Source organism: Chlorocebus sabaeus, chromosome 1 (genome assembly GCF_047675955.1).
Source record: "Chlorocebus sabaeus isolate Y175 chromosome 1, mChlSab1.0.hap1, whole genome shotgun sequence".
Classification (NCBI taxonomy): domain Eukaryota; kingdom Metazoa; phylum Chordata; class Mammalia; order Primates; family Cercopithecidae; genus Chlorocebus; species Chlorocebus sabaeus.
Genome location: NC_132904.1, coordinates 20,576,448 through 20,593,700, shown reverse-complemented (window position 1 = coordinate 20,593,700; position 17,253 = coordinate 20,576,448). Strand labels below are relative to the sequence as shown.

At 54.0% G+C, this 17,253-nt stretch overlaps 1 protein-coding gene across 2 annotated transcripts in view; it reads left to right on the top strand.

The window, feature by feature from the left end:
- Positions 1–706: 706 nt before the first annotated feature.
- Positions 707–17,253, top strand: part of CD82 (CD82 molecule) — a 54,875-nt gene continuing 38,328 nt past the window's right edge. The window contains exon 1 of one of the 2 annotated variants that reach the window (XM_008000872.3): positions 707–849. The gene's annotated coding sequence lies outside the window, so the exon portion shown is untranslated. Of the gene's footprint in view, positions 850–1,429; positions 1,449–17,253 lie in introns of those variants that run through there. The other variant, XM_037999489.2, reaches the window with a different exon arrangement.

Below are 17,253 nucleotides of genomic sequence, written 5' to 3'. Positions count from 1 at the left end.
GTACCCATGAGTTATGGGAATTCAAGGACTAGAACTTTATACAGCGCTTGGCATAGAGCCTGGCCCCTGGCAAGGATTCAATCAATGGTAGTCAGTATTTTCAAAAAGTGCCTGGGCCCAGGCCGCCTCCTGATAGAGGCCCCGACTTGGAACACAAACCGCTCCCACGCCGTTCCCCGGCTGCACCCGGATACACCCGCCCTGGAATGCCAGCGTGGGGGCCCCAGGGCTACCAGCCCGGAGCTGAGAGGGGAAGGGCAGGCCAGGATTAGGAAGGCGCTGAGCCGGGGCTGGGGCGGGTAGGGGCGTGGCCTCACCCTACTAAGGCCGAGGGATGGGGTGGGCACGAAGGAGAAAGTGAAGGAGGCAGGGGCGCTGGGAGGGCCCGGGAGACCGGGAAGGACGAGGTAGGCGGGAGCTGGGCGGGACCGTTAGGCAGCGCCGTGAGTGGGCAGGGCTGGAGCGGCGCTGGCTTCATCCCCTGTGTAACCTGGGGGCGGGGCTGCCGGGATAGAGGAGAGAAGCCGTAGCGGGGCGGGGAGAGGGGCGGGGCCTCAACTCCAGCAGGGCCCGGCGGCGGGGTTGGTCGGGGTAGGGCCATAGGGGGCGGGGCCTGGCCGGCGGGGGCGCACCGCCTTCTCAAAGGGTTCGGGGGCGGGGTTGGCGGAGGGGCGCCGAGGGGGCGTGTCCCCTGGGGGGGCGGGGCCTGCCGAGTCCGCGGCGTTCCCCGGCTGCAGCCAGGAGGGGGCCGAGGAGTGACTGAGCCCAGGGCTGCGCAGTCCGACACTGACTGGGGCACAAGCGGGCGACGCTGGGCCTGCAGCGCGGAGCAGAAAGCAGAACCAGCAGGTGAGCAAGGGGGCAGCAGGCCGGGGGAGCCTGCCGGACAACCAGAGGCAAAGTTAGTTTTGACCCCCGCTTCTGCGGTCCGTCTCGGACAGCTTTCCTCGGAACTAGTGACAGGTCGGGGCAGCTGGTGGGTGAAAAGGAGCTTTAGCCCCCAGTCCTGAACCCCCAGTTCTCACACTCGGGCTTGCACCAGCTGCGTGATCCTGGGTCCGTCCCTCCACCCGGCTCTGGACCTCCCAGGTTCCAGCAGGAGGAAGTGAACCAGATTAATTCTACGCTGCCGTTGCCCTTTCTCACTTAAAACGCCGGAAGGTGAGAGCTGGCAGGTGAGCGCAGGCCTGCAGGTCGCCACAGGTGTTCCCATCGCATTGCCCTCTGCAGTTTCTCTCCCTGCAAAATGGGACTAAGAGAAGCGAATTGCTTTAAAGAGTGCACTGGTTCCTCGGTTGGGGCTCGTAACCCATGAACCCTGGGGAACAGGAGGCCAAAGCAAGGAGGTTCCATTTCCCGAGCCTCACCTGCTTCCCACAAATTCTGACAGTTCAGCTGAGTCGGACCCCCTAAGACTTCAAGTTGGAAACGCAGTGGGGCTTTTCCAGGTGAGCTGGCCTGAGCAGGGGGTTGGAAACGGGAACAGTTCTTATACTGGTGACTGGGGAAGAGAAGAGAAAACGCCACCAATTCTTGGGCCCAGGGTCAAGCCCAGGGCCCCAGTGGCTCTTGCAGCATACCCAGGGTTAATTTCTTGGCTGACAGGTTCTGTTCCTGGTGGCCGTGTGTGCTCTGTGCTGGGCCCCAGTAGCGGGACAGCCTAGTTCTGTGGTCAAGGGCCTGGGCTTTGGGATCAAACTGATTTGGATTCCATTCCCCCTCCAAACTTCAGTTTCCTCACCTGTAAAACAGGGATAATGGCAATATCCAATGGCAGGAGCAAGCACTAAATAGAATACTGTGTATACACTACTTAGCAAGGCGCCAGGAAACCAGTGAGACCTCCGTCCCTGACAGCTGCTTTGATGCGGATGGGCAGGTGATGGGCTTGCTTCCTATAGGGAATGAGCCTTTTTTTTTTTGGAGAGATGGGGTTGGCTATAGCCCCTCCTGACCTTGTGAGAGCCAGAAATTGCCACCTGCCACCAACATCACTCTATTTAAGGGATAAGGACTGTGTCATCTGGAACAAAGTGGCTGAGTTTTCTGTAATGTTGCTTGAGGTTGGTGAGTGTTGAGTTAAATACGTCTAAAAATGTTTACTGAGCACCTACTATATGCTAGAGAGAGCTGGAGGATACAGAGGTGAACTAGCCAGACCTGACTTGCTGACAATGAGGGCTCCCCCATCCCTACCATGTCCCTGTAGAGAGGATCAGTCACACCCAGGGCTTATGACCAGATGAGATTTCATGGGTCTGTGCTGCCCTAGTGGCTGGAATCCAGCTATACCATTGCACACTTGGCTTGGGATGGAGGCGAGGGGCAATGTGGGCACCTGATATGTAAGCAGGGTTGGGCACCGAAGGACACTGAAGGTGCTGCATTATGTTGGCTCCCTGCATCTTCTGGGAGATAAGCTGTACAGTATGGAACAAACTGGAAAGTGCTGTGGGACAGAGACGGATTGGCGGCTGCGCTGTGTGCAGGAGACCATGTGTGTATGTAGGGCAGGGGGAGGTGTTCAGAAGAGTGAGACACTTGAGAAGCCAGGGCAGGGGGTGGGGGTAAGGAGGCTTCCTGGAGGGGGTGAGACTTGAATAGGACTTTCTGCCTGGGCTCCTGGTCCTGGTTTGGCTTGGATCAACATGGGACCACAGTCTCTCCAAGCACTGAAGTGGCATAAACTGGAGTTTGGTATGGTGGGGAGGGAGAGGGTCTGGTAGGTGGTGCCTGAGGTGGGGAGGAGGAGACGTTCATTTCAACAGAGCCTACCTAGTGAGCCTTAAAAGAAAGCCCTCACCATCACCACCTCCCCTTCCCACTCGATGAATGACAAGTGACCACATAAGGCCTGCACCCTCAGGTTGCTTACCATCCAGGAAGGGGCTTACACAAGAATACCAGTGACTCTGATGCAAGATAAATGAAAAAAGGATTAGAGGGCTCTTCAGAGCCTTACAGACTGGGAAGATTTCGGCACCCAGAATGAAGATGGTGTCTTGGGGAGAGGAAAATGCCTAGACAGAGGCAGGGAGGTCAACCTGTCCTGAGAAGTCTCAAGAAACTGCTGGGTTGCTCATTCTGGCTGAAGTTGGGGACTGTGCGGGGATACACAGTGGGACCAGTAGGTGGAATCAGCTTACAGAGGGCCTTGAATGCCAGGGTAAGAACTTTGGATCTGATTTGCAGAAAGTGGGAGCCTCTGAAGGTTTCTGAGGAGAGGAGTGACACAACAGAGCAGCACTTTAGGAAAGTCAGTCTGTGCCAGATGTGCTGGGGTGGAGGATCCAGCAGTCAAGGAATAATGAACCAATGGCTGCAGTGACAGGGAAGAAGGGGTCTGGGTGGCTTTGGGAATGTCTGCAATTGGGAGTGAAGGAAGAGACACCAGCCATGGGGATAGCGAAGGCGTCACTGGAGGGGTGGAAGGGGACTGTTCCAGCACCTTTGCACTTCTTTCTCCTCCCCATCCTGTCTGGTACATACCAGGGGCTCAGGAAGGTGGCTGGATTGGGTGAGTGGCGGGGGCGCTGGGAGGGTGATGAATGCTACAAGGAGGGGTTTGCCCATGAAGGGGAGGCATCTGGGCCAAAAAGTGGGAGCCTGTGCCAGCCAGCAGTAAGTTTGGGAGTGGGGGGCGGGGTGGTTGGAAGAAGTGCCTGCTGGTCCCTCCTTCCCATCCCAGCCCAGGGAGGGTAGGGGTGAGAGGTCACCATGTGCTATCTCTGGCAGTGGGTGAGCAGTCAAGGTACAAGTTTCCCACAGTAGGGGGACTGGGGCAGGATTTTGGCTTCCCTGGGCTCCTCTGAAGTTTCTGCTATGTGGGGGTGGCCCCCTCTGTCTTGAGGCCTCACACTTTAGAGTCACAGCCTGGAATCTCCCATCACCTATCCCCTTCTACCCTGGGGTTCCCCCAAGGACCAGACAGTTCCCACTCAACCCATAGCTGAGCAGCCCCAAGTCCTGAGTGTTCCTTTGGATTTAGAGCATCTGGGGCCAGCTGGCACCCCTGCCTCTGGTTTGGCCTTGGCCTTCTGCTCCAAACCGTTATACCCACTTCCTCCGCCCCACGGGAAGCTCACGGGGGGGCGGTTATGACTTAATCAAGAAGATCAAACGGCCAGAAGCTGGCTCTGTGAGAGGTGGGAAGGGAGGGAAGAGCCTGGACTGTTTGGCCTGGGCCTCTCCGTGGGACAGGACCCGTTTAATCTTAGCAGGAACTGCCCTACCCACCCACTTCCCCTCCACTAAGCTGGGGTCTGAGGAGCTGGGAGGGGAAGTCCAGAGGTAAACATGGAGCGAGTGATGTGGGACGTGTTGCTCCCCTCGCCCGTGACGCTGCCCTGAGAAGAGGCAGACAACCACAGACCTGGGGCCTCTGCAACAGGCCCAGCTGCTGTCTCTCGGAGGCTGGCTGGCTCCTGACTCACCCCCGGGCTTCCCCTCCACTGTGGTTTTCCTGTCAGCAGCTGATTCACTGTGCTGACAAGGAGAGGCAGCTGATAGAGGAAAGAGACCTACGTTCTGGTCCTTGGAGTTGGCTCCTGCTCTGCTGTTTGTGTGTTGTGTGACTTTAGATAAGTTCCGTCTCCTCTCTGGGATTCCTTCCCTGACTTGCTGATGCCCCGTTCTTTCCTTGGCTCCCAGGGAGTTCTAGGACCAGGCATCTATCCTTTGCAAAATAGGGCGTATCTGTGAACACCCACCCATACTCAGAAGTGCACACACACACACACACACACACAAACAACCCCTACACAGTGGAGCTGGGCAGCTCCCCTCAGACAGAGCACTTGATCCTGCCTCCCTGTTCTTACCTTGTTTCCCCCACCTGAAGCACCTTTATCTACCTTCTGCCTGTTCACAGATTAGAGAGATGATGGTACGGCATGGCAGTAAAGCACTGGACTTTAGAGTTGAGATCTCGGCCCTGCCAATTTCTAGCTATGCGACCCTTTCTGAGCCTCAGTTTTTGAACCTGCAAATGGGGATAATGATGGTCATGGCTTCATAGGGCATGAGCAGAGGACAAAAAAAGTACACATGAAACGCTTAGAATTGTTATCCCCAGCACATAGTAAATGCTCAATAAAGGAGAGCTGTCATTGTTTGCTGTGTCTAGTTGGTCTTTCAAGGCTGGTGCCAGGCTCCTTCTCAGGCCCCCAGGGACATTCCCAGAACACCTTCCTTCTGCACAGGGCCTCTGTGCCTCTCCAATACGTGTGCGCCCCATGACGGCGGTCATGTCTGGCTATGTGGGGTTCTCTGGCTCTTCTTGGGGGCGGCTGGGTCTCCTCACTGTGACGCTCAGCTTCCTGAGGGGCAGTAGGTCTGAACATCGCTGGCCGCCTTTCCCAAGCCCCTCCTTGCCCTTCACTTTCTCCTCGCCCTTCACCTTCTCCTCTGTGCTTGTCTACACTGTCACTTTGTGATGTATGATGTGTTTCCATGAGCTCTCTTGGACAGGCACTGCCCTGTCCTGTCTGTGTCTCTGATTCCTGGCATACGGCAGGCACTTGGGGATCGATGACTGAATGGATAGGTAAGTGGTTCTCTTGGGTGGGCCCGGGGGTATCAGCAGGACCCAGCTTGGTGCCAGATACCAGGTGACTCCTTGGCAAAGGCAGAGCCAGGAAGCAGGACCTGGATGCCACTGCCCGGCGCTTCAGGTCTGCGGGCCCCACTTCTGCAACCTGGATCCAGGGAGATGGGAACACACTGTCTGTCCTGGGATTGCTTTTGGCAGAGCTTCTGCTTCTCTTCTGATGCCTGGCCTTTACCCTCCTGAGAGGGGAACAGCATGACTTCCTTCAGCCCCAACCCAGTGAGGGGCCGCTCTGGCCTTTAGTGAACTCTGACTCAGCCAGAGTCAACATCCAGAGCATCTTGGAGTCAACAGTTGTTTGTGGAAGGTGCTGCTATCCTATGGAGACTCAAGCTGGGGCCTGGAGAAATGGGACAGTGGCCTCCAGGAAGCCCATCCTGGACATCATCCATGCAGACCCCTAGATGGGCAGCTCTGGGCAGCCCTACTCTCCCCTCTGGCCTCCTACCCCGCAGGGGAGGCTTTTGCCCCTTCTCCGCCTCCCCCTTGACTTTCCCTGCCTTGTGGACGGGTGATCTGGTGTGGGAGCTGTTCAGAGTTCTGGGCCTTGGCTCTCAGGGTCAATGTATAGAAGTGAACAATGCCCTGAGGGCTGGGCATTAGGAAGCCCGGGTTCTAATCCTGGCTCTGCCATGGAACTACAGCATGACCTTGGCCAAACAGGTGACTTCTAGGCTGGTTTTCTTCCTTTTAGGCAGCAAGTGCTCCAGAAGCCTTCCTGAGTCCCAGCTGGGCTTGGGCCCAGGGGAGTGGAGAAGAAAGCCTAGGCAAGATCACAGACTCTGGAATCAAACTGCCTAAGGACGATTCCTGCCTCTGCTACTTACCAGCTGGGCGTGACTTTGTGTCTTACCCCTCTGTGCATCAGTTTTAGCATCTATAAAATGGAGACAATAATAGTACTCATCTCATAGGGTTGTTTGAGAATGATATACGAGCTAATGCACATAAAGCATTTAAAACAGTGCCTGGCACATAGTTAGCGCTATGTACGTTCCTGCTGGTTTTGGTAGTGTTTATTTTTATTTATTTATTTTTGAGACAGAGTCTCACTGTATTGCTGAGGCTGGAGTGCAGTGGTGCAATCTTGGCTTACTGCAACCTCCACCTCCTGGGTTCAAGTGATTCTCATGTCTCAGCCTCCTGAGTAGCTGGAATTACAGGCATGCACCACCACACCAGGCTAATTTTTGTATTTTTAGTAGAGATAGGATTTCACCATGTTAGTCAGGCTGGTCTCAAACTCCCAGCCTCAAGTGATCCTCCAGCCTCGGCCTCCCAAAGGAATTACAGGCATGAGCTACTGTGCTCAGTGTTTTTGGTAGTGCTATTAATAGGAAGCAGGTTGTAAGTCTTTGAAGAGCTTGAGTCTGGAGATCAGGGGACCTGGGCTCTGTTCCCAGCTCATCTTTTACTTGCTCTGTTACCTTGGGTAAGTTATAGCCCTTCTTCGGCTACAAAACTATATTATCTTGCGTTTGCTGCACTTGGATTTTGTAAGTGAGGCACAATGTGATGCCACAGTGGACGGCTGCAGGGTTTTATTCAGGGGAAGGACTCCTGGGGGCCTGGCTTATTCTCCTGCAGCCTAGGAAGGAAGGAAGGCTGTAGGTGGGCAGGTCCCAGCTGTTGCCCTAAACCATTGCAGAGACTGAATGGCAGAGCTGCTCCCTTACGACTCTACTCAATCAGGCCAAAATGTAGACAACGACATGTAATGTACCCGTTATGAAATACAATTATGTAGATTAGATTATAGACCTTTATTATCTTTTTACTTTCCCCTATTTTCCAAATCTACAGTGAGCCCATATTTTTTTATGCTCAAGAAAAAAAGAACCCATTCCTACAATGAAGCTATAAAAAACATACCATACATATTTGAACAAAAAATGTATATTACGAATTTGGGATTACATTGAAGTTCTTTTTGTAAATAAATCATATTTTTTCGAAGGAGGGATGGGATGTTGGTTTGAAGTGAATATCAATTTGTCAAGCCTCAGAAGACTTGGAGGGAGTGCCTATGGTAGTGTCTGTGGCCCTCGACCACCCAGGCTGGGAGACAAGAGTTAGAGGAGTGTAATAGAATAGAAGTGTAATCTGCCTTCCCCTGCGGTGGACACACCCTGAGTGTTGGGTGGTGTTTAGAAAGCTTTTGAACAGTAGTTGAGATCAAGTGCCTTAATGACCATTCTGAGTCTCAGTTTCCTCATCTGTGAAATAGGGATGGGCTACTGTGAGGGTTAAATGAGCTAAACACACATTGAAGACAGAGCTCCAAATGGAAGCTGACGGAAGAATGTGGCTTTAGATCTGGGGCCCAGAGGGCTTGCTGACTGGCCTGTCCTGGACCTGGCAGAGTTACCCGTCCCGCCACAGGAAGTGCTGGACAGGAACCAGCCTCCTGCAGGACCAGGCAGCAGGAGCAGACAACAGCCCAGACAGAACTCTCCCTGCGGGCAACTTGGCTCTTCGAGGGGCAGGGCCCTACTGAGCCTGTCCTATGTGTCTCTAAGACGAACCAATCATAAGCCGCCTGGGGCGTGGCCTGAAGCCAGAGGGCGGTGGGGGGGGCGGCGGGGGGGCGGCGGGGGGCTGGCAGCGGAGCAAGGCCTGAGGTGTTTCCCTGACAGAGGTCCCTCCATTGGGAAACAAATGGAGAGGGGAGTCTGTGTTCCCACGTGTACACATAAACCGTTTTGAATGATACCTGGTATGAAGTAAGCACTCAATAAATGTTTGTTGTTGCTGGTAATAATAACAATTGGTAAATTCTACTAGTACAGTTGGAAAACCATCTCCCACTCACTGTCTTAAAAAGTGGAATATTAGAATGCTTTTGCAATGGGACCTATGAGACATCATCGTATATAGAGGAAATAGAAACCAGCAGGGGAGGTTTGATTTATCTGAGGTCGTGGAGCAAGTGAGTGTCTAGGCCTTGAGTCACCTTTGGACATGTAGGTAGCCCACCTCCCTGACCCCGGCCTTTCTGAACACACAGCAGTGGGGTAACTGAGGCAGGGAGGATGTGTCCTCTACTCTGAACTAGTCACTTGTTTTCCATCTGAAAGCCCCTCTTATCCGCTTTCTCTGCCCCACACCGTCTCCTGGCAGGGTTGAGCAAGTCTCCTTGTTTGCCAGGAGATGGTATAGCATGGCATTATGGTTCTCAAAATTTGTGCATATAGGAATCCCTAACGATCCCTGCAAGTTGCAGTCAGGGAACCACTGGGACTGTGCCTACAGCTTGGGGTTCTTCTAGCTTCTCAGGCATTGGTGTCAGCCAGACCTAGCTATGGGCACAGTATCTGCTCACCTCTGGGCAAGTTTCTTGGCCTCTCAGAGCCTTGGTTTCTATGAGGATTAAATGAGATAATGCTGGTAAAATGCTTCGTAGCAGACCCATGGAAGAGTGCACCCTCAATGAAACCAGAGGATAAGGGTGGTGATGATGAACAAAGGCTGTTCCTGTCATTACTTCGGGGGAAATGACAGGGAGTCTTCCTCTCTGAAGGCTGAGGTCCCCAGTCTGGAGTGAAGGAGCTTTCCAGGGTTGTGTGGAGCTCTGGTCTGTGTGTGGAGGCCTTAGGTCTCTGCAGTCTTGGTACCCAGACTATCTGAGCCCAGCCTTGACCTGGGTGCTCTTGGCATAGAGTTGAGGGCAAAATTGAGGGCTTATGTCTAGAGTCACAGGATCTTGGTGGTGTGAGCAGCTCTGTGCTCCATGCAGTCAACCTAACCTACCTGCCCAGTCTGATCCCATGGACCACATCCAGCGTTTGCTCACACACCTCAAGTCTTGGAGAGCTCATGATTTTTTATTTCTGGAAAGAGCTGACTCTTAGAAAATAGGGGATGGAATCTGAGCAAACCCACCCACCCTTGGCTTCCCCATGTTGATCCTGATCTTGCTTGTTGGAATTACACACAATGTGGAAACTCCCTGGTGGAACCAAATCTTGTACCAGAAGACGCCAGGCCAGCGATTCTGACACAGGAAGGAGATATTTTCTTTTAAAAACTTTATCTAAACCAAATGGCTACCCCAAGAAACCCCCCAAACTTTCTGAAACCCCCCAAACTTTCTGATTATTGAAGAAAGAGGGTTTTTTTTTTTTTTTTTGTGGAAAAATTCAGGCGGTAAAGAACAGACCTGCAGGAGGAAATAATTGCTCAGAGATAACTGCTGTGAACAGTTTGGTGTTTTGGCCTTAAAAAAAAAAGCGCACACATACAAGATTGGGATTGTACCACACAAACCACTTCCTGCACTGCCACTTTTGACTGAACGCTGTATAGGGAGGGTTTTCCCATGTGATTGAGCATTCTCCAGCAAGTTTCCCAGCTCTGTAGTATTGCACCATAGGAATCTGCTGTGACCTGGTTAAGCATTCCCCAGCCGTTGCACATTTAGGTCCTTTGAATTTTTCATTAGTATTCCCCTCGCTATAATGATCGCCTTGTCCCTATGTATATTTTGTACTCAACTCTAATGAGCTCCACGGAATGAATTCCTAGAAGTGGCTTTCCAAGTCAGATGGTTTTGAAACTCAAGGCCAGAGGACCAGAATCTCCCACCCTAACCAGTCTCCCAATTTCGCTTCAGCCCTACTGGTGGGGGAGCGTTCTCTCTGTCCCTGGTTCTAGTTGGCCCACCCACAGGAGGAGGAGGAGCAGGCTTTTAGGGTATGTGTATCTGTGAAAGAGAAGGAGATGGAGAAAGGCAGATAGATATAGGGGAGTGTTTTCTCTTCAATTACAGTCTGACTTTTGACCCTCTCCTCTCTGGGAGCCTGTGGTGTCATTAACTAATCATGGACTCTCTTTACTATTTAATGACCTCTCCCCGCAGTGACTCCTTCCTCCCCAACAGTCTCCTGGAAAGGAGGAGGTGGGAAGATGAGTCAGTGGGGGAAAGTTTCTCCAGAGTAGGTGGTGGGTGTTGCGGTAGTTCTCAAACTCTGACATGCATCAGTCCCTTGGACAGCTTGTGAAAGCACAGATTGCTTGGCCCCACCCCCAGGTTTCTGATTCTGTGGGTCTGGGGTACCACCTGAGAATGTGCATTGCTAACACGTTCCCAGGGAACACTGCAGCTGCGGGCCCTGGACCATACTTTGGGTACTAGTAAAGTAGTGGGATGCGGCGGGGTGGGGTTCTGTGGTGAGTTTCAGCTCCTGGTGCTGCTGACAGTAGGAACCTTGTCCTGTTTAATAAAGGCTCATCTTGTGAGGCCTAAACTCACCTTCCCCTCCTGCCCCCACCTCACCACCCCTTCTCCCATGTGTCCTTTGGGAACTTTCTGTGCAGGAGGACAAGAGGATTATCCGCATCTCCATTTTACAGAAAGGAAAATTGAGTCTCTGACAGGTGACCTGCTGTGTCTGAGGATGTTGAAAGTAGGAGGGCTAGTACTGGAACCCTGGCCCTCTCACGCTCCCCACCTCAACTTCTCCAGTGCAGGTCTGGTGTGGAAGCACAGATGCCTTCCCTGACTGCTGTGCTGGCCCCAAGTGAGGGGCCTGGGGAGGCAGGTTCCTCCACACCATCTCTGCACTGGGATGTTGCTCCACTTCTTATTCCCCGACTAACTCTTCAGTAACGTGATCTTCTTCCAAGGTCTAGTGTTCTCCAGCAGTTTATGTTCCCAGTTAGTGTTCTGGGCAGCTTTTCCAGGAAGCCAGGAACTTTCTCCTGTCAAACCTGGGCTTCACCCGGCAGGCACAACAGAGGGAGAAGAGAGAAGCCTCAGTTGTTGAGCATCTAATGTATGCCAGGCCCTATCCTGGGCACTTTGCAGCCATGATGTCAGGTCAGCCACCCCAGGTAGGGGTTAACACCAGGTCCCATTGTATAGATGAGAAAACCGAGGGTTCAGGAGGTGAAACAACTTACTCAAGGTCATAGAACTGAAAGGGGCAGAGCTGGGCTTTTGATTTCGAACTCAAGGCTGGGGTCTGGTCTGGGACGGCAACAGGTCCTGTTCTGGAGGGAGCCAGAATGTGGAGTAAGCAGCCTCTGCCCCACCCGCCATCCACGCAGAGAGGGTCAGCCCGAGGGTCAAAGCTCTCTTGGGATTCAGGGTTGTGCAGTGAGAGGGCACTGGCTGGTCAACGGGAGACCCCTTTCAAATCCTGCTCTGCTACTGCCTAGCTATGTGGCCTGGGGGCAAGTTACTTCCCAGCTTGGGACATCTGAGTCCTCCTTTCTCATAATGATCCCTTATGCTTTATAGCTCTTGGCAGTGGACATTTTCTCATGTACTTATTCCCGGTCCCTCAAGCCTTCCAGCACCCTGTGAAATAGGGCGGGCATTATTACTAAGCCCATGTTCACAGAGGATGAGGATGACAGAGCAGTGAGTTGCCCAGAATCCCGCGGGCGGTTGAGGGATGGTGCAAGAGCTAAGACTGGAACCTGGGTTGTCTTTGTGGCCCATCTTGGGCCCAGCCCCGAAGATGGGAGAACTCTTTCTCTTCTCAGCCTTAGGATGAAGGATCCCAGGGCTCTTAGTTGGGCTGGTGGGTCCTGGGTGCAAGGGGCCCAGGATCCCAGAAAGGGCTGGCCTGGAATCTTTGCTGTTGGCCAAGAACCCATGGGGAGGCAAGACAGAGTGGTCCAGGCTGTCTCTGTTTCTGACTCCTGCCCAGGCCTTGCACACGAGGTCCTTGGTGCTGAGGGGAAGGAGGGGTTCAGCCCAGGTTTTCCTCCCAGCGCAGCTGCTTGCTTCTCCTGGGAACTGTGCTTTTCTTCTAAAATATGTCATGCAGAATTTTCCAGTCTCTCACACATGGGTGCCTGGGCCGTGCAGTTTCACCTGAATGCCATCACTTCCTCCTAAGTCTTCCTCATTCTTCCACACCTGGCTCCAGCCACTTTCTTCCCTCGGGGAAGCCTTGCTCCTCTGGCCAAGCCAACTCAACTCTCTCGGGTTCTGTGCAGTGGGCGAACTGGCTGACCGGGTTGGTTAACTCCCCAGTGAGGCATGAGAGCAGGGCCTGTGGCTGGTGTAGGTCCAAGCCCCTGCAGGGTCTGGCAGGGCGTGCAGCTGAGTCTGTGCATGCTAGGGAAAGGTTAGCCTCAGACCTGGAACTCTCAGACTTGTGACTCTCAGCAAGTCACTTACCTTCTCTGAACCCTGGTTTCCTTCGTCGGAAAGTAAGAAAGCTACTTTCCTTGTTGATAACTTCTGATACTTGCGGGAGATAAAGTGCAAAACATCTAGCACTGGCGCCTGGGGATTCATGGCACTCAGGAAATGCCAGTCCCTCATCTTCCCTGCAGTGGGCTCAGGCTACGTTCTGCCGCCACCCACCCCGACCCCCTTTAGTGGGAGGCCTGGTTGGGCTTGGCCTAAGGCCTGAACTATATCTGCTCTAGGTAGGGGGTGTCCTCGGTGGATAATGGGCCAAGGACTGGGCACAGGGACAGAATCAGGCTGATTTAATCAGACTCTGCCAGTTCCAAGTTGTGACCCTCCCTGGGCACGTTACTAACCCCCCTGAGCCTCAATTTCCAGATCTGTAGAAAGAGATACTCTGTCTCCTGTGTTCTCAGGATCACACATGATCGGCAAACAGGAGAGCAAGGGATGGGGCCCAGGCGACCTGAGGGTGGCCTCCCAGGAGGCTTGGGTCAGGCCAGTGGCTGCTTATTTACATATCAATTTTCCTACTGGGGAACAAATAGTCCCCTTTTCCTCTGGACACCTGGAGGCTCTCCAGGCCCATATGCTCTTGGTGTAGTGCCTGGTTTGCTGGGTCGCCCAGGGAAGGAGGCAGCCTCTCTCTGAGCCCCTATCTTCCTGTGGGAAGAGAGCCAGGGAGCCAGCCCAGGTGTGAGGCCCTGCCTGGTTCTATCTGAGACCACGATGGTGTTGCCACATGTCCCATGCCTGGCCCCTGGGGACAGACCACTTCCTATAGCACCTAGCACCTTTCCTTCTCACCTGTCTGTACATCTATACACCCCCTTTCTAGCTCCGTGTGGCCCAGGACCTTCTCATGGTGATAATGATCACCACACTTCCCTTTATTGTGCTAGAGCATTTTGCTCCTCAAACCACACGCCTCCCTCTAGGACAGGAATGAACCATTACTACCCAGAGAGGGGAGCTCGCCCAAGGCCCGCAGCCGGACTCACTACCCTCTCTGCCTGCCCCAGCTCTCAGTGGATGCCAAATTCTTGGCTAAGTCCATCAGCAATGGAAAGTTGGTTGGCCCTGGGAAGAGGAGAGGCTGGCAGAGGGCTAGGTTCAGGACTGGGCCGGGGGGATGGGGTCCCAGATTTCCACCCTGCATTAGGAGCTGGCATAGGGACTATCCCCACTGCACAGATAGGTAAGCTGAGGTTTGGGGAAGGGGAGTGATTGATTACAGCCTAAAGCTGGCTGGGCTCGTTCCCCTTCTCTCTTCCTCCCCATGGCCCTGAGTTGCTCTAGTGGAAGGGATTGGATGGGGCTGTTTGGGACCTGGATGTTCATTTTGTGTTAGCCGCTGTGGGCTGAGGTCAGGTCCCTTCTGTCTGCCTCAGCTTCCTTCGGGGGCTCAGAGTGGCTGGCTCAGAGCACTGCAGTGCCGTTTCTCGTCATAAAGGCCTGGCCAGCAGCCTGCTCAGGAATCACATTTGGTGGGGGATTGGGTTTTTTCCCAGGGCACAGTGCTGCCGCTCCTAGAATCTCGGGGAGGCCGAGGCTGAGAAAGACGTGCTGGGGAAGGGTCTTTGTGAATGGGAGGTAGGGAGAGGGCAGGGTGGGGGAAGCTAAAGGGTGGGCCCATTCCTTGGGAGGCCACAGAGGAAACAGGACTCTTGGCTACAAAACAGGGGGAGACGGAACATGCAGGGCAGTCTCTGGGGTGGCCCCAGAGCAGGAGCTGGGGAGCTGGCCTGGCTCCAGGGGTGGGTGTGGGGTCCTCCTGGGTCAGCAGGGCCTGCACTCCCAGGCCGGCCTCACCGCAGGCTCCCCTAGACTTCCTGGTGAGACCTGACAGGGCCTCAGGGTCTGCAGGTTGGTGCTCCGGGGGACCAGAGGCTCCCTTCACCCTCGAGTCTGTCTGTGTCTTTCTTTTTAGTCTCTCTGTCCTTGCCTCTCTCACTCTCCCCTCTGTACCTTGCTCTGCCCAAGCCCCTCAGCAAACCCAGAGGAGAGGCCCAGGGGGCCCTGGGGAGGGAGGCCTGACAGGCCCATGCCGGTTTCCTTTTGTTACCAGCGTTCCTGCTGGAGCTGCCAAGTGTCTGGGCTGCTTAAATGGCTGCTTCCCTGCCTGGGAACCAGGGGCCCTCTGTGGGAAGCACATCCCCTTTATTCCCGCCTCCGCGGGCCCAGATCTCTGCAGTAGACCATGGAAGTGGGTCTCTCAGGGCCACCCCTTGCAGGAGCTGGGCTCCTGTCATGGGGAGGGCTCAGTAGGCTAGAGATTGGGGCCTGTGGGCTGGGTGAGGTTGCCCTGGACACTCTGGATATTCCAAGGCTCTCGGGATGTTAAAGGGAGAGACTTAGATGATGGCAGAAACAGGGAGTGACAAGGAAGAGGGGATGGCTCCAGGGAGCCACAGACAGAGATAGGGACCCCCACAGAAGGGAAGAGACAGGTGAGGGAGAAGAACTTCAGAGAAGGCTGAGGCCCCACAGAGCCCTGCCCTGCCCTCTCCTCACCTGGGCTGTACTGCCTTCAGCTAGCTCTCAGCCAAGAAGACCCCCTACCCCCAAGTTCTTGGAGTTACCCCTACCCCTACCCTCCACCCGTGGCCCATGTCTCTGTGCTTTCACCCAAGCATCTGTGGAGACAGAGTCCCCGTACCTATGTGCATCACTTTGCCTTCACTGTGTCTCACTTACTCTTCTCTCTGCCCATCAAATACTCCTAAAGGCCTGCAGAGTACTGAGAACTAAGCCTTGGGAGGCAGGAAGGATCAGCCCATTGGACAGATGAAGGAACTGAGGCTCGGAAAAGTTAAATGACCGTTGGGAAAGGGTAGACAGGGCAGGCGCAGTGGCTCGTGCCGTAATCCCACCCAGCACTTTGGGAGACTGAGATGGGTGGATCGCTTGAGATCAGCAGTTCAAGACCAGCCTGGTCTACGTGGTGAAACCCGTCTCTACTAAAAATACAAAAATTAGCCAGATGTGTTGGTGTGTGCCTGTAATCCTGCCTACATGGGAGGCTGAGGCAGGAGAATCTCTTGAACCCAGGAGGCAGAGGTTGCAGTGAGCCGAGATCATGCCACTGCACTCCAGCCTCGACGATAGAGTGAGACTCTGTCTCAATAAAAAGGGTAAATAAACAGAACCTGTGCCTGTCTGACGTCTATCCTAAATTCTCATGCTGAGATAATTAGGGCTGCCATATGGTGATGCCTGAAAGTCTGTGCTGGAGAATGTTTTGGAAAGGCTGCCTCGAGGAGGTAGCATTTCAGCAGCCCTGTTTCTACCTTCCTGAGCTCAGTGCCTGGGGAGGGTATGATGTGACAAAAGGCTTGCCTGCTGCCATGTGGGGTCCCTGATTAGAGTCCCCATCCCTCTCTCTAATCACCCTACTCAGGGCCCACACCCTTTTGTTAGCCACCTACTCTAGCTGGCTAGGCTCTGGGATCAGTGTGCAAGCTGGTCACTGGTGCCTAGTGTCGCCCCAGAGTGTCTTCAGTTGGTTGGGTTTGGAAGCTGGGCCATAAAGCTCAATTAATCTAGGCTGGGCCTTGGTGGGGTAATTTTCATTACCTGTCATTTACAACTTTGTTTCTGCAGGCAGCATGGTGTGACAACAAAGCTCAGGGGCTCTGGGAGGGTCAAACTGTTGGGGTTCAACTCTCTGCCCTACCAGCAAGGTGACCTTGGGCAAGGCCCTTGACCACCCTGAGTCTCAGTTTCTGCAACTGTATAGAGGGGTGATGAACAGTACTTATCTCATAGGATCATTGCAGGGATAAACTGAGCACGTGAAGGGCTTGGCACAATGTCTAGCTAGTAATCATGCAAACATGTTCGCATTTGTCATTGTTAAACACTTGAGTCTGTGTTCTAGAGAGCCCCTTTTGTCCTTCGGAGGGAGATGGAGTCAGCAGGCTGCTTTGTATAATTGCTCACGTTCATGTCTGTGCCTGTCTGGACTGGGTGCTCCCTGAGGGCAGGGATGAGTTGGAGTCATCTGTTTCCCGTTTCACTCCAGCTCCAGGCCAACCTGGAGTGGGGATTCGGTGAACTGCAGTGGATGGTGGCTCAGGAGAGAAACTGAGCACAGAAGGGCCACTTGGGAGGCCCCTGGGAGGGCAGCCCCTCAGGCCCTCTGGATCATGAGCTGTGTATTCTGAGAGGACAGTGTGCCCTATGAGATCCCCTCTGAGGGCTAGGCCTGGTTTCATGTCCTACTGTTTCATCTCGGCCCTCTGTGTCCACCTCCTTCATGGCTGGCTGGTGGAGGGAGAGAATTCTGAAATGCTGTGTGTTTGCTAAACCTGCAGGTGCCTGGCCTCATCCCCAGATGCTCTGATTTTACAGTCCTGGGACCAAGTCTTTGCCCCTTTAACACCTGGCTGCAGTGACCCCCGCTCCCTGCCTTGCGATTGCCTTGGTGGTGGGAAGCAATGTCACAAAGTCAGTAGGGTATTGAACTCCAGAGTCAGAGAGTCTGGAGGGCAGAGCT